The sequence below is a fragment of the Sapajus apella genome, unplaced genomic scaffold, assembly GCF_009761245.1.
Source record: "Sapajus apella isolate SASKATOON/1434 unplaced genomic scaffold, GSC_monkey_1.0 scaffold36, whole genome shotgun sequence".
Classification (NCBI taxonomy): Eukaryota; Metazoa; Chordata; class Mammalia; order Primates; family Cebidae; genus Sapajus; species Sapajus apella.
The window spans coordinates 21,712,092-21,730,247 of NW_022436976.1; the positions used below are offsets into that span (position 1 = coordinate 21,712,092).

General features: G+C 39.0%; 1 protein-coding gene across 1 annotated transcript in view; it reads right to left on the minus strand.

Annotated features, from left to right (window-relative positions):
- UBE2U (ubiquitin conjugating enzyme E2 U) overlaps positions 1–18,156 on the minus strand; it is a 79,952-nt gene that overhangs the window by 19,268 nt on the left and 42,528 nt on the right. The window lies entirely within an intron of this gene.

Consider the following 18,156-nt stretch of genomic DNA (forward strand, 5'->3'; position numbering starts at 1 on the left):
GCTGAGGCAGCCTGCCATTGCTGAGGCAACCTGCCACTACTGAGAGGGTCTGCCATAACAGACGTGGGCTACCATTGCCAGGGCAGTTCTAACCACACCCATATAAACAGGACTACAGAGAAGATCACACAGCAGCTGGGCGGAGCCCACAGCAGCTCAGCAAAGCCTCTGCAGGCAGACAGTGACTAGGCTGCCTCCTCGCCAGGCAGGGCAGCCCTGAAAGAAAAAAAAAAAGGCAGCAGCACAACAAACTCATAAATAAAGCCCTAACTAACTCCCTGGGACAGAGCACCTGGGGAAAAAAAAAAAAAAGGAGTTTATGAGTTCTGCTGCAACAGACCTAAACATACCTGCCCAGCAACTCTGAATGAACAACGGGGCTCACAGCTCAGGACTAGAGCTCCAATAAAGGACAGACTGTCTCCTCAAGCAGCTCCCTGACCCCCATATATCCAAAGAGTCACCTCATAAAGGAGAGAACAGACTGACATTTGGCAGGCATCCTTCTGAGACAAAGATAGCAGAAGAGGAAACTGGTAGCAATCCTTACTGTTCTGCAGCTGCTGCAGGTGATCCCCCAGCAAGCAGGGCCTGGAGTAGACTTCAGCAGCCCTACAGCAGAGAGGCCAGAATGTTAGAAGGAAAGCTAAGAAAAAGAAGTAACTTCAGCATCCACAAACTGGAAGTTCACTCAGAGACCCAACCTGAAAGTCAGTAACTACAAAGACAACAGGTGGATAAACCAACAAAGATGGGAAGAAACCAGTGCAAAAAGGATGAAAACACCCGAAACCAGAACACCTCTCCTCCTAAAAGAGATCACAACTCCTCACCAACAGGGGAACAAGGCTGGATGGAGAAGGAGTGTGATGAAATGACAGAATCAGACTTCAGAAGGTGGGTAATAAGAAACTACAGTGAGCTAAAAGAACATGTTCTAACGCAATGCAAATAAACTAAGAACCTTGAAAAAAGATTTGATGAAATGCTAACGAGAATGGACAACATAGAGAGGAATATAAGTGAATTGATGGAGCTGAAAAACACAACAAGAGAACTTTGCGAAGCATGCACAAGTTTCAACAGCCGAATTGACCAAGCAGAAGAAAGGATATCAGAGGTCGAAGATCAACTCAATGAAATAAAACGAGAAGGCAAGAATAGAGAAAAAAGGGTAAAAAGGAATGAATAAAGTCTCCAAGAAATGTGGGACTATGTGAAAAGACCTAATCTATGTCTGATAGGTGTACCTGAATGTGACGAAGAGAATGAATCCAAGCTGGAAAATACTCTTCAGGATATTATCTAGGAAAACTTCCCCAACCTAGCAAGGCAGGCCAATATTCAAGTCCAGGAAATACAGAGAACACCACAAAGATATTCCTCAAGAAGAGCAACCCCACGGCACATAATCGTCAGATTCACCAGGGTTGAAATGAAGGAGAAAATGATAAGGGCAGCCAGAGAGAAAGGTCGGGTTACCTACAAAGGAAAGCCCATCAGACTCACAGCAGATCTCTCAGCAGAAACCCTACAAGCCAGAAGAGAGTGGGGGCCAATATTCAGCATCCTTAAAGAAAAGAACTTTCAACCCAGAATCTCCTATCCAGCCAAACTAAGCTTTATAAGTGAAGGAAAAATAAAATCCTTTGCAAACAAGCAAGCACTCAGAGATTTCATCACCACCAGGCCTGCTTTACAAGAGCTCCTGAAAGAGGCTCTACACATATAAAGGAACAACCAGTACCAGCCACTCCAAAAACATACCAAATGGTAAAGAGCATCAACACAATCAAGAATCTGCATCAACTAATTAACAAAACAGCCAGCTAGCATCAAAATGGCAGTATCAAATTCACACATAACAATAGTATCCCTAAATGTAAATGGACTAAATGCCCCAGTCAAAAGACACAGACTGGCAAATTGGATAAAAAGACAAAACTCATCAGTGTACTGTATCCAGGAAACCCATCTCACATGCAAGGATACACAAAGGCTCAAAATAAAGGGATGGAGGAAGATTTACCAAGCAAATGGAGAGCGAATAAAAGCAGGAGTTGCAATTCTCATTTCTGATAAATTAGACTTTAAAGCAACAAAGATCAAAGGAGACAAAGAAGGACATTACATAATGGTAAAAGGATCAATGCAACAAGAAGAGCTAACGATCCTAAATATATACACACTCAATACAGGAGCACCCAGATACATAAAGCAAGTTCTTAATGACTTACAAAGAGACTTAGACTCCCACACAATAATAGTGGGAGACTTTAACACCCCATTGTCAATATTAGACAGATCAACCAGACAGAAAATTAACAAGGATATCCAGGACCTGGAAAAAGCAAACCTAATAGACATTTACAGAACTCTCCACCCCAAATCCACAGAATATACATTCTTCTCAGCACCACATCACACCTACTCTAAAATCGACCACATAATTGGAAATAAACCATTCTTCAGCAAATGCAAAAGAACAGAAGTCATAACAAACAGTCTCTCAGACCACAGTGCAACCAAGTTAGAACTCAGAATGCAGAAACTAACTCAGAACCGCACAGCTTCATGGAAACTGAACAACTGGCTCTTGAATGTTGACTGGATAAACAATGAAATGAAAGCAGAAATAAAGATGTTCTTCGAAACCAACAAGAATGAAGACACAACATACCAGAATCTCTGAGACACATTTAAAGCAGTCTCTAGAGGAAAATATAATAAGTTCCCACATGAGAAGCAAGGAGAGATCTAAAATTGAAACCCTGGCATCAAAATTGAAAGAGCTAGAGGAGCAAGATCAAAAAAACTCAAAACCTAGCAGAAGACAAGAAATAACTAAGATCAGAGCAGAACTGAAGGAGATAGAGACCAAAAAACATTTCAAAAAAATCAATAAATCCAGGAGCTGGTTTTTCGAAAAGATCAACAAAATAGACCAGTAGCCAGGTCACTAAAAAAGAAAAGAGAGAAAAACCAAATTGATGCAATAAAAAACGAAAAAGGGGATATCACCACAGATTCCACAGAAATTCAAACCATCATCAGAGATTATTACAAACAACTCTATGCACATAAACTAGTAAATCTGGAAGAAATGGATAAATTCCTGGACACTTGCCTCCTCCCAAGCCTAAACCAGGAAGAAGTTGAAACCCTGAATAGACCAATAACAAGGTCTGAAGTTGAAGCAGCTATTAAGAGCCTACCACCCAAAAAACGCCCAGGGCCAGATGGGTTCACAGCCGAATTCTACCAGACATACAAAGAGGATCTTGTACCATTCCTTCTGAAACTATTCCAAATAATCCAAAAAGAGGGAATCCTTCCCAAATCATTTTATGAGACCAACATCATTCTGATACCAAAACCCAGCAGAGACTCAACAAGAAAAGAAAACTTCAGGTCAATATCCATGATGAACATAGATGCAAAAATCTTCAATAAAATACTGACAAGCCGATTGCAACAGCAAATCAAAAAGCTTATCCACCATGATCAAGTAGGCTTCATCCCGGGGATGCAAGGCTGGTTCAACATACACAAGTCTATAAACGTAATTCACCACATAAACAGAACCAAAGACAAAAACCACATGATTATCTCAATTGATGCAGAGAGGGACTGCAACAAAATTCAACAGCGCTTTATGCTAAAAATCCTCAATAAACTAGGTATTGACGGAACGTATCTCAAAATAATAAAAGCTATATACGACAAACCCACAGCCAATATCATACTGAATGGGCAAAAACTGGAAGCAGTCGCTTTGAAATCTGGCACTAGAAAAGGATGCCTGCACTCACCACTCCTATTCAATATAGTACTGGAAGTTCTAGCCAGAGCAATCAGACAAGAAAAAGAAATAAAGGGTATTCAAATAGAAAAGGAGGAAGTCAAATTGTCTCTATTTGCAGACGACATGATTGTATATTTAGAAGATCCCATCATCTCAGCTCAAAATCTCCTCAAACTGATAAGCAACTTCAGCAAAGTCTCAGCATACAAAATCAATGTGCAAAAATCACAAGCATTCCTATACACCAATAACAGACTTAAAGAGAGACACATCAAGAATGAACTGCCATTCACAATTGCTACAAAAAGAATAAAATACCTCGGAATACAACTAACAAGGAAAGTAAAGGAGCTCTTCAAGGAGAAATACAAGCCACTGCTCAATGAAATAAGAGAGGACACAAACAGATGGAGAAATATTCCATGTTCATGGTTAGGAAGAATCAATATTGTGAAAATGGCCCTACTGCCCAAAGTAATTTACAGATTCAATGCCATTCCCATCAAGCTGCCAGTGACCTTCTTCATGGAACTGGAAAAAAACACCTTAAACTTCATATGGAACCAAAAGAGAGCCCGCATAGCCAAGTCAATTCTAAGCAAAAAGAACAAAGCAGGAGGCATCACACTACCGGACTTCAAACTATACTACAAGGCTACAGTAATCAAAACAGCATGGTACTGATACCAAAACAGAGATATAGACCAATGGAACAGAACAGAGGCCTCAGAGGAAACACAACATATCTACAACCATCTGATCTTTGACAAACCTGACAAAACAAGCAATGGGGAAAGGATTCCCTGTTTAATAAATGGTGTTGGGAAAACTGGCTAGCCATGTGCAGAAAGCAGAAATTGAACCCCTTCCTGATGCCTTAAACTAAAATTAACTCCAGAGGGATTAAAGACTTAAACATAAGATCTAACACCATAAAAACCCTAGAAGAAAATCTAGGCAAAACCATTCAGGACATAGGCATAGACAAAGACTTCATGACCAAAACACCAAAAGCATTGGCAACAAAAGCCAAAATAGACAAATGGGACCTAATCAAACTCCACAGCTTCTGCACAGAAAAAGAAACAGTCTTTAGAGTGAATCGGCAACCAACAGAACAGGAAATAATTTTTGCAGTCTACCCATCTGACAAAGGGCTGATATCCAGAATTTACAAAGAACTAAAACAGATCTACAAGAAAAAAACAAACAAGCCCATTCAAAAGTGGGCAAAGGATATGAACAGACACTTTACAAAAGAAGACATACATGAGGCCAACAAACCCATGAAAAAATGCTCATCATCACTGGTCACTAGAGAAATGCAAATCAAAACTACATTGAGATACCATCTCACGCCAGTTAGAATGGCAATCATTAAAAAATCTGGAGACAACAGATGCTGGAGAGGATGTGGAGAAATAGGAACACTTTTACACTGTTGGTGGGAGTGTAAATTAGTTCAACCATTGTGGAAGACAGTGTGGCGATTCCTTAAGGGCCTAAAAATAGAAATTTCATTTGACACAGCAATCCCATTACTGGTATATATCCAAAGGATTATAAATCGTTCTACTATAAGGACATATGCACACGAATGTTCATTGCAGCACTGTTTACGATGGCAAAGACCTGGAACCAACCCAAATGCCCATCGATGATAGACTGGACAGGGAAAATGTGGTACATATACACCATGGAATATTATGCAGCCATCAAAAATGATGAGTTCGTGTCCTTTGTAGGGACATGGATGAACCTGGAAACCATCATTCTCAGCAAACTGACACAATAGCAGAAAATCAAACACCGCATGTTCTCACTCATAGGCGGGTGTTGAACAATGAGAACACATGGACATAGGGAGGGGAGCACTACACACTGGGATCTGTTGGGGGCAAATGGGGAGGGACGGGGGGGTGGCGAGGTGGGGAGAGATAGCATGGGGAGAAATGCCAGATATAGGTGAAGGGGAGGAATGCAGCAAATCACACTGCCATGTGTGTACCTATGCAACAATCTTGCATGCTCTTCACATGTACCCCAAAACCTAAAATGCAATTAAAAAAAAAAGATTGTTGTCTTAAGATCTTTCTAGCTTTTTGAGTGGGTGTTTAGTGCTGTAAATTTCCCTCTCAATACCACTTTAGTTATAGCCCAGAGACTCTGGTACATCGTCTCCTGTTTCTTATTTGTTTCAAAGAGCTTCTTGATTTCTGCCTCAATTTCATTATTTGCCAAAGAGTCATTCAGGAGCAGGCTCTTTTATTTCCATTTAGTTGTGTCATTTTAGTGAACTTCTTGATCTTGAGTTCTAATTCGATTATGCTGTGGTCTGAGAGACTGTTATGATTTCAGTTCTTTTGCATTTGCCGAGGAGTGTTTAACTTCTGAAATTGTGATGAATTTTAGAGTATGTGCTGTTTGGCAATGAGAAGAATGTATATTTTGTTGTTTTGGGGTGGAGAGTTCTGTAGCTATCTATCAGGTCCAGAGCTGAGTTCAGGTACTGAATGTCTTTGTTAATTTTCTGTCTTCATAATCTGTCTAATATTGTCATTGGGGTGTTAAAGTCTCCCACTATTATTGTGTGGGAGTCTAAGTCTCTTTGTAGGCCTCTAAGAACTTGCTTTATGAATCTGGGTGCTACTGTATTGGGTGCATATATATTTAGGATAGTTAACTCTTCTTGTTGAACTGTTGACCATTGTGAAATGCCCTTCTTTGTCTTTTTTGACTTTTGTTGGTTTAAAGTCTGTTTTCAGAAACTAGGATTGAAAACCCTACTTTTTTCTGTTTTCCATTTGCTTGGTAAATTTTCATCCATCCCTTTATTTTGAGACTAGGTGTCTCTTTTCATGTGAGATGTGTCTCTTGAAGACAGTATACTGATGAGTCTTGACTCTTTATTCAGCTTGCCATTCTATGTCTTCTATTTGGGGCATTTAGCACATTTGTATTTAAGGTTAGTATTGTTATGTGTGATTTTGATCCTGTCATCATGATGCTAGCTGGTTATTTTGCAGACTTTATCAGAGCTTGAAGTTTTAAAGAGCAAAGTTTATGCGGTTGCTTCATAGTGTCACCAGTCTCTGTACTTCTGTATGTTTTTGTAGTGGCTGGTAATGATTTTTCCTTTCCATATTTAGTGCTTCCTTCAGGAGTTCTTGCAAGGCAGGCCTGGTGGTGATGAATTCCCTCAGCATTTGCTTGTGTGAAAAGGATCTTGTTTATCTTTCGTTTATGAAGCTTAGTTTAGGCAGATATAAAATTCTGAGTTGGAAATTCTTTAAGAATATTGAATATTGGTCCCCAATCTCCTAGTTTGCAGGGTTTCTGACTGTTAGTCAGATGGGCTTCCGTTTGTAGATGCCATGGCCTTTCTGTCTTCCCTTGACATTTTTTCCTTCATTTTGACCTTGGAGAATCTGATGATTATGTGTCTTGGGGTTGATATTCTTATGGAGTATCTCATTGAGGCCTCCTGATTTCCTGAATTTGAATATTTGCCTGTTTTGCTAGGTTAGGGAAGTTCTCCTGGATGATATACTGAAGTATGTTTTCCAATTTGGTTCCATTCTCCCTATCTCTTTCAATTACCCCAATAAGTTGTAGGTTTGGTCTCCTTACATAATCCCATATATCTCAGAGGTGTTTTTCATTCCTTTTCATTCTTTTTTCTCTATTGTTTTCTGCTTGTCTTATTTCAGAAAGATAGTCTTCAAGCTCTGAGATCCTATCCTCCACTTGATCTATTCTGCTATCAATACTTGTGATTGCATTGTGAAGTTCTCATGTTGTGTTTTTCAGGTTTATCAGGTTGGTTATATTCCTCTCTAAACTGGATATCAGCTCCTGTATTGTTTTATCATGATTCTAGGCTTCTTTGCATTGAGTTACAACCCGTTCCTTTAGCTCAGAAAAATTTGTTATTACCCACCTTCTGAAGCCTACTTCTGTCAATTCAGCCATCTCAGCCTCAGCCCAGTTCTGTACCCTTGCTGGAGAGGTATTGCAGTCATTTGGAGAAGAGGCACTCTGGTTTTCTGAGTTTTCAGCATGTTTGCATTGACTTTTTCTCATCTTTGTGGGCTTATCTACTTTCAATCTTTGAGGTTGCTTACTTTTGAATGAGGTCTTTTTGGGGTCTTTGTTGTTTTCTGCTTGTTTTTCTTTTAACCAGTAGGCCACTGACTGTTAGCAAATGTAGGGCTGCTATGGTTTGCTGGGGTCCACTCTAGACCCTAGTTGTCTCCCTTTTCCTGTACTTGGAAGTATCACCAGCACAGGCAGAAAAACAGCAAAGATGGCAGCCTTCTCCTTCCTCTGGAAACTCCATCCTGGAGGGGTACTGACCTATTGTTGGCCCAAACACTCCTGTAGGAGGTGTCTGGAGACCCTTGTTGGAAGGTCTCACCCAGTCAGGAGGAACAGGGCAAGGACCCACTTAACAGAAGCCATCTGGCTGCTTTTTGGTAGAGAAGGTATGCTGTGTTAGAGGGAATCTTTCCTCACCTGGCCTCTCCAGAGCAACAGGCTGGAACAGCTGAATCAACTGAACCACAGAGACAGTGGCCACCCCTCACTCCAGGAGCTCCATCCCAGGGTGAGATCAGAGTTCTTTCTGTATAAGCCTGGCTGGAGTGACTGAAGGCCCCCTGCAGGAGGTAGTGAGAAGGAATGGACTGGGATCCCGCTTAAAGAAGCAGTCTAGGCACAGTCTGGCCAAAGCAGGTGTGTTGCATTGGTGGGGAGACCCCCTCCTCGTCCAGAATGCCTGGACTCTCCAGAGCTGGCAGGCTGGGATGCTGAGTCAACAGAACTGCAGAAATAGTGGCCACCTTTTCCTCCAGGAACTCCCTCCTGTAGTAGGCAGACTCAGCTTGCTCCTGCTGGTTGGCTGGAACTCCAAGCTAATGGACCCCAACTTGTGAGGTAAAAGTGGGGCCCTCAGGATGGTGCTGCTTGACTCCCTGGATTCAGCCCCCTTCCTATGGGAATATATGGATGGATCTGGTGCCTCACTGGGGATTCCAGGACCACAGTATGTAAAACACCTGGGTCTCTGTGTGTGTGCATGGCTGCTCTGCTGAGATTACACATAGCTCTGTGTATCAGACCCAAGGCCCTGGTGGCAGGGGCTTGTGGGGGGAATCTCCTGATCTGTGAGATGCAAAGATCTGTGGGAGAAGCATGTCTTCCTGGTTGGGGTCACACAATCACTCACTGCCTCCCTTGTTTGGGGCTGGGGATTTTGTTGGCTTCATGCCACCACCAGGTGGGCTGTCATCTCACTCGGCTTTTCTTCACTCTCCATGGGTTGAACTGATTGCCTAGTCAGTTCCAGTGTGAGAACCTGGATACTTTAGTTGAAAGTGCCAAATTCACTCGCTGCTCTGAGTTTTTTTCTTTTTTAAATTGTGAATGGATACTGAATTTCTTTTCACCTTTTTCTTTTTCACCAATTTCTTTTCTCATATGATCCTATTGAGAGGATCACATGGTTCTTCTTTCTTATACTAATTTACATTGTTTGAATTTTTCAAATGTTAAACCAGGTTACATTTCTAGTATAAACTCCATATAGTCGTGATGAATTATCATAATTATTTGTCATAATTAATCATGACCAAGTATAGTTTATATCATGAATGTAACCTTGAATTTAACATTCAAAAAATCTAACAAATGTTAAAACTGTATTATATATACATTTAGATTAAATTTACTAAAATTTTTGCATCCATGTCTTTGAGGCGTATTGATCTGTAGTTTTCATGTACTGTCTTTGGTTTTGTTATTGAGGTAATGCTGACTTTGTAACATATGCTGGGAAGCATTTCCTTCTATTTTCTAAGTTTGTGTATATTAATGTTTTCCTTAAATATGTGGGAAAATTCTCAAGTGAAGCCATCTGGGTTTAAAGTTGTCTTTGCATGAAAGCTTTTAACTATGTTCCTTTATTAGATATAGGATTATTCAGGCTATCCATTTCTTTTTAAACGAGCCTTCATAGATGTTGCCTTTCAAGAAATTTGTTCATTTCAACTACGTGGTTGAATTTATTAGTCAGAAAAAGTTTTTATTTTACCTTAATTTTAGAGAGATACTGGGTATAAAAGTTTATATTTAATATTCCTGTCAAGCACTTTAAAGTTGTCATTTATGATATTCTGACTTGCAGGGTTTCTGGCATGAAGTTATTGGTTATTCTTATCTTTGCTCCTTTATGTGTAACATGTGGGATTTCTTTTTATCCTTTGCTACTTTTAAGATTTTTCTCTTTGTTTCTGAGTTTCAACAATTTGATTATGATGTGCTTTGGTATGGTTTCTTTATATTTCTGTTCCTTGAGATTCATTGAACTTCTGAGTCTGAATTTGCAGACTTCATCAAATTTGGAAAATTTTGTGTCGCAATTATTTCTTCAAATATTTTTTCTCTCCCCTCCTCTGCAACACCCTTTATATGTATCTTATACCACTTGATATTGTCCTATAGCTCATGGAGACTCTTTTGTTTCTTTTCCATCTTTTTTCTGTCTTTTGAAAAAGACACTATATTGGTATACCTCCAAGTTCATGGGTCATTTCTTCTGCAATGTCTAACTTGCTGTTCTTCCCATAAAGTATACATTATATGGTTAAATATTTGATTTATTTTTATCTCTAGATATTTCACTGGTCTTTCATATGCCTTCCATTTTTTTCATCATATTCATTTTTCCTTAGATACTTGAGTATGTTTTGTAAGATGTGTAATAGCTGCTTTAGTCTGTATCTATTAATTCCATCCTCTCTGTCACTTGTGGATCTATTTATATTAATTTATTTTTCTTTTGGTTGTGGATTATATTTTCCTGCTTATTGGTATGACTGTTTGTTTTTTTTTAATGGGATGCCGGACATTGTAAATTTTAGGTTGTTAGGTGCTAAATTTTGTTATGTTTCTTTAAATCTGGTTGTCTTTCATTCTGGCACACAGTTCAGTTTGTTGTGAAAATCAGTTTGGTACCTAATTCGGCCCCACTACAAAGCATAGCTCCTCTAAATTCTAGTCAGTATCTGTTAAATTATAATGTCTCTCCACTCTAGCTGGCAGGATTTCCAGCTCTTCGTGAGGCTTATGTAAGTTTAAAAAAATCATTAGGAGCTTATATTCCTTGGGGCAAATAAGACTTTAGAAAACAACATAACTTGATTTATACCTTTTCTTCCCTATTGACAAATTTTTTCTTCAAAAAATTAAGCAGTATTTCCTTTTTTATTCAACCATTTGCCTTTATATTAAAGTCACAAATTATAAAAACAAAAATGTTTAGTGTCATTAAAAAAATGCAAATCAAATGACGGTGAAATAAAATGTCATAATATTAAGTTAGAAACAAGTAAAATGAAAAACCTTAATGCTTGTTCATTTTAAATTTCTCACATAGCTTGGTGTACCATAAATTGTAACATGTTCTTGAAAAGGAGCTTTCCTTGTATAACAAGAAGAATAAAACTTATTGTATCCTTCCATTAGTAATTTGACTTTTGGTAACATTTACAAGTGAGCTTTTTTGTTTCCTTCACATTCCTGCCTTCTGATAAAATCTCATACGACTCTGGGGAATACAGCCCTTCCCGCCTCAACCCTGTTCAGACAGGGAACCTGAGCAAGACCTAAGCCAACCCATGTATCCTATTTCTCTGGTCACAGGGAGGGGGACTGAGGGGAGACAAAGAGGCATAGGAGAGGGAGGAAGGCTGGGGAGAGAGAGAGAGAACCCCTTAAAATATGGGAGCAAAACACCAAAGGAGTTCTCTTAGAAAAAAAAAATCATACATATTTGTGACTCACATTAAAACTGTCCTAGTTCATTTAATGGTGCTATAAAGAAATGCCTGAGAATGGGTAATTTATAAGGAAAACAGGCATATTTGGCTCATAATTCTGCTGGCTGGAAGACTGGGCATCTGGTGAAAGCTGTTTCCACTCATGGCAGAAGTGAAGGGGAGCCCATGTGTGCAGAGGTCACATGGCAAGAGAGGAGGCGAGAGGGAGGGGAGATGCCAAGCTTTGTTTGTTTTGTGAGACAGGGTCTTGCTCTGTCACCCAGGCTAGAGTGCAAAGGCACAACCATGGCTCATTGCAACCTCAGCCTCCTGGGCTCAAATGTTCCTCTCACCTCAGCCTCCCATTTAGCTAGGACCACAGGCATGTGCCACTATGCCCAGCTAGTTTTTTAATTTTTTGTAGAGATGGGGTCTCACTATATTGCTCAGGCTGATCTCAAATACTTGCTTCAAGCAATCTTCCCACCTTGGCCTCCCGAAGTGCTGGGATTACAGGGTTGAGCCTCCATTCCCAGCTGCCAAGCACAACTGGCTTTCCCAGGAACTAATGGAGAACCTACTTATCCACCATACTCCTCCACCCTCCTTCCCTGCCCAAGGGAAGGCATTAGTCTATTTATAAGGGATCTGCTCCCATTACCCAAATGCCTCCTATTTTCCAACTTTGGGGATCAAATATCCACATGAGATTTGGGGGACAAACATCTAAACAATAGCATCATATATGTTTGTAACTCATATTAAAATTCCTCTTTTTCAGGAGAGAGGAAGGGAAAAATGCTAAGCCATGGTGTTTATTAATAAGGGAGGTTCCACTGGATTTTGTGCTACAGACAAATCCATGGTAAAGTTTTCAGGCTACATTCTGGGAAAGAAATTGATGGAATGAATTATATCCATAAGAAGGGACCAATAAAGAATATCGAATTCATAAAAATCAATTGAAAGAACTGAGTGTGTTTATTCTAAAAAAGAGATGTAAGAGGAGCTGGGAGAAAGATATGATAAATATCTTCTGAGATTTCAAGGGCAAGTTCACAAAGCAGAAATGGCCTTGTGTTGTTTCCAAGGACAAGTGGCAATATTTTCTTTTCTGCCCTAACAGCCTCCTTTGAATCCTGCCTTCCCCCAATCGCCAAGGCCATCCCCAGGTCCTCAGTGTCTGACATGGTGCCTGGCATACTAATACCAGCTTGATCTAAGGGAAAAGATGTGGCTTGTGGCATCTGGCAGGCCTGCATTTGAACTTCAGCTTTGTTAAGAAGTACATAACCTTAGGGAATTTTCTTTAACCTTTTCTGCACACCTTCTTTATGAAATGGAGATAATTTCTCATTTCTGGAAAGGTTGACTCTCAAAAGGTGTTAGATACAAGCCAGAACTGAAGAGGATTATGCTATTTGAATGCTTCTTGAACTACCAAGCCTCCTATCTCTAAAAAATCCAAGCAGAGACTAACTAGTTGCTTGGCAGAAGTCATTTTTTTCCCCTTTGTTTATAATTTTTCCCACGTCTCTATTTAAAAATACAGGTAATATTCATTCTAATGCTAATTCACTTGTTAAACACAAGATGGCAGTCAAGGTTTAATTTTGGGGAATAAAAAAAGCTAGCACTCCTTAAAAATGCATTAAATATATAATTAATATAAACAGATAAAAACAATGTTTACCTGAAAGGAGAGCACAAACATCTATTAAAAGAATTTACAATGTTTTACATATAAAGGGGATCCAACATAGGTATACCAAAAGAAAAATTACTTATCTTTTGTGAGTTAAAACATGCTCACAAAATTAGACACCAAAGAAATGTAGAAAAAATATGTATCAGCCCCTTAATTTAAAAGACAGGACAACTAAGTCCAGAGTATAATTTACAAATATAAAAAAGATTTTTATTGGTATTTGATATTGCACAGATGTTCTTTTTTTATATAGAAGAAAAAACTGACGTTGTTTAATAATAAAATTTAATACTAAGAAAAAACACAACTTCTTCACAAAAGGTAGATTTGATTGTGCTTGCACTTGGGTAGGCAATATTTTTACACTTCCCTGAACAATTTAAGCTTTTCATAAGTGCATATTAGTAGGCAAGTAAGAAGTTTAGTTTTAATTTGCAAATAAAATTTGTATTTATCAATAACCTCAGGAAAACTTGCTAATAACTTTGTGCCTCCATTTCTCTCGTTGGTAAATTAGAAATAATATCTATCTCCACCTTTAAAGAATTTCTGGGGCATTGGGGGATGGGGGATAGGTCTTAGGGGCGGTCATCCATTGAAAAAGAGGTTAGGAATCTGGTCTTGAGGCTGTCAGCAAGGCAAGCAAAGTGGTCTGACTTGGAGTACAGGTTGATTTGTTGTGGCTCTGAAGGAAGCTGATGGGTATTATTGTGGGCCAAACTTAAATGTGTGACTATCAACTCCACAGGATGGCCAGTATGACATGACGAAATGAATGGAGAATGCCTGGCATACAGGAAGTACTTAGCCATGTTAGTTCCTGTTCCCTCTATACCGCTTTGGTATAAAAAAGAAGCAATATTCTTTTCTAAAGCTACAATGAATGTAAACCACCACAAGAATTGATAAGTTCAATTTAGACAACTTGCTAGCTGCCAAAACTTAGGTACTGATAAAGATTTTTCTGTTGTCGCAGAAGCAATCGTTAGCTAGAGTGTGGCAGTAAACATACTTTTACATGTGTATAAGCAAGAACACTCAAAAGAACAGCTTTCATTGCTTTCTGATTTTATATCTTTTACTATTTCTCTGGAGAACTTAAATACAAAATACTGATTATAGATTCATCCCCGTTAGCAGAAATAAAGAATATTCATGAATAGCCAAAAGACACTCAAGGCAATAGGAAAGAAAAAAGTCCTTAGAAAGGAAAACCAAACCAAATGATTGGTTAGTGAATATTTATGAGCTGCTTATAATGACAATAGGTTTCTATTAATAGTAACAAAGACTTGCAAAATCAGAGGTTTTGCATAAAATATTCATGACAGCCATTTACATTTCCAATTTTCAATCACTGTTTCTGACTACACTGTAGAACTCTCAAAATAGAACACTAAATCTTTACATTAGAATGAACCTTAAAAGTCTGCAACTTAATTTTATTTTTCCTAAAATTAACTGCCTTCCCATTTAATCCTACTCCTACTTGAAAAACCAGGGTGAGTACGCATCTTTCAACTAACATTAGTTGAGTGCCTACTACTTGGCAGGCCCAGGCACCATGCTAAGCACAGAGAATGCAAAGGAACACTGACATCCTTGCCCTGGTTTCTCTTCATGAACAGATGAATTTCCACATCACACATGGTCAAAGACATGGGAACAGAGAATATGGAGAGAGGATGGCAAAACTGGGAATGCCTGAGCTTGTTAGAAACTGTCTCCACAAAAAGACATTTGGGCCAGCTCTTCACACCATCCTTGTGAAGCATTTCACCAGGCAGAAGAAATGATGGAGGTGCAGTGGAGAAGGAAAAAGAACCACAGGCATATAGGAACTACAATAAACGTAGCTAAGTGGTGTTTTCTAACCTGAGAAAAGACAAATTTTACGTGTTTCCAACAGATTGTTTTTATTCTCTGAAAGGTTGGGTGGCATGAACTTCCATCTCCTCCTCTCCCCAGGAACTATAATTTATTGAATGCCTATGTGTGGTGCTATATTATTATATATATATGATGTCATTCAAGAGATCAAATGCAGAACAACTTTGCAAGGTAGGTAAGTTTACCTCCATTTAATAGATAAGGAAACAAGTTCAAAGTAGGTAAGAATTTCTCCAAGATCTGTCTGACTCTGAAGTTCATACTCTTCCCCCTCTACTGCTTCCAAAGAAAGATTTTTTTTTTTTTTTTTTTTTTTTTGAGACGGAGTTTCGCTCTTATTACCCAGTCTGGAGTGCAATGGCACGATCTCGGCTCACCGCAACCTCCGCCTCCCAGGTTCAGGCAATTCTCCTGCCCCAGCCTCCTGAGTAGCTGGGATTACAGGCACGCACCACCATGCCCAGCTAATGTTTTTGTATTTTTAGTAGAGACGGGGTTTCACCATGTTGACCAGGATGGTCTCGATCTCTTGACCTCGTGATCCACCCGCCTCGGCCTCCCAAAGTGCTGGGATTACAGGCTTGAGCCACCGCGCCCGGCAGAAAGATTTTTTTGACCTGCAAATTGAATGAGGGCCACAGGAAAGTTTTAAAACCATGAATAATAGCGAACTTTATGAGTGCTTACCATGCACCAGATACCGTTTGAAGCATTTTACATATATTAATTTATTTAAGCCTCACACTTCCCTGGGAGGTAGGTACACTTATTACTGTCACTTAACAGATAAATCTGAGGTCCAAAAAGTCAGTGACCTTGCTCAAGGTCACAGAGCTGGTAAATGGCAGAGCCAAAATTCAAATCCAGGCAGTCTGGCTCCAGTGATCCCGCGCTTAAGAGCTCTGTATTCCATCTTTTAACTAGCCAAATCCTAACTCTAGACCAGCAGCAAAGACCTTGCTGATCCCAGGCAGAAGGTACAAAGTGGTAAAGAGGTCTTAGGACTCCAAATAATAATGAGAAAAAAAATTCAGTGTGTCTTAAGAATAGGGTATTGATTGATGAGAGGAGGGAAGGAAGTAGCAGGAGAAACAGGTTTCTCTTTTTATTCAATGCTGTGCAAACAAAGGGTTCTCAATTTACATTTCCTGTTTTTTTTTTGAAACAGGAAATTTCACCATAAGAAAAGCATTTTCGATTATTAAGAACTGAGAGATGCGTAATATGGCATGCGCAACATAGACCAATTACTCATGTGCATAGATCCCCAAACATTTTATACTTGAGTCTCTATGAATTGTCCTCTTCGTCACACCCCATGTATTTTGATGAAACAAGACTTTTGATAATTATTTGAAAAGAAGTTGAATTTTGCCATTCTTTAGATTTTTTAGATTTTACTATACCTCTAACATTTGCATAGTCAATATTTATGCCACAATAAAATGTAGATAAATATAATATCTTTTTTAAACTGTATTTAAATAGTGGATTTTTTGACTTATCAGCACCAGTGTTTCAAAGCGGCAAATATCATTTGATCTAAATATATTCTCATCAACCACCAGATGGCATAAGGTGTGAGGGTTTTATTTTGACAGGGTCACTATGCACATGATAATTTGACCTGTAGCTTTGAAATAATGTATTTGGAAAAATGTTCCAGCACTCAAACAGCTCACAATTATTTTAGCCATGTGTAGAAGTAGATGGATAAATTGAAAATGACATGGTTCTACTTTTTCTAAATTTTGGGGTTCTGTGGGATGTTGGCATTACATAATGAATCGATGATCAAACAAATAAAACAGTTCTGTTAAAGGAAATAAAAAAGGAAGTCATGTCAAAGCAAAGTTAACCTTATACTCTAAGTAGGTTTCTTCAACTCCAAAAGAAACTTAAAACATGCCTTCAAGAAAAAAACACGCTTATACTCCTTCAAGTTTTGCTTAATAGAAACTTTTTACTCTCTGTAATTTATCCTGAAAGCAGAAAAGTGTATCAAATGCCAAAGCTTTTCTCTACTTTAGCTTGAAGGAAACTTGTTACAGAATCAACAGAAGAAAGCAAATCCAACTGGAAAACTCAGTCTGAACTATATGATGTTAAAGGATGTAAGGTATATTTTAATATACTTAATTTAAAAAAAATGTACTCAATTCTGGCTAAGCACAGTGGCTCACGCCTGTAATCCCAGCACTTTTGGAGGCCGAGGTAAGCAGATCATGAGTTCAGGAGATGGAGACCATTCTGGCTAACATGGTGAAACACTGTCGCTACTAAAAATACAAAAAATTAGCCAGGCATGGTGGCACATACCTGTAGTCCCAGCTACTCGGGAGGTTGAGGCAGGAGAATGACTTGAACCCAGGAGGTGGAGGTTGCAGTGAGCCAAGATTGTCCCACTGCACTCCAGTCTGGGCAACAGAGTGAGATTCTGTCTCAACAAAACAAAACAAAACAAAACAAAAATATATATATATATACACTCAAACACACCCAATTCCTCAATTGCTACACAAATTCAAAATGCAGCACGTTACCTCTATTAATCATGCCTTTTCGTCTAGAAAAGAGGGCGCATGGTTAACAGTAAACTGAAGAGCTAAAAATTGAGATAAATGAAATGCAAAAAATAGGATCCTTTATGGTAGCACATTCACTGAGTACCTTGGAATCAGCACCCCAGAATAAAAGACTAGCACCACACAGCTAATACCACAGAACAGAAATGGCATCTTTGCTCTAACAAGATGAAGCAGAAAAACTGCCTTCAGGTGTCAAGAGACCAAAGATGAGATTAAGTTTCCTTCCTTATTGTGGTCTAAGAGTCAATGATTTCTAAAGATACAATAATTTATGTTTGTATTTTGCTATATCTTTCCTCATTACATTTAATATATTTGGTTCTTGAATGAGAAATCTGTGGGAGAAGA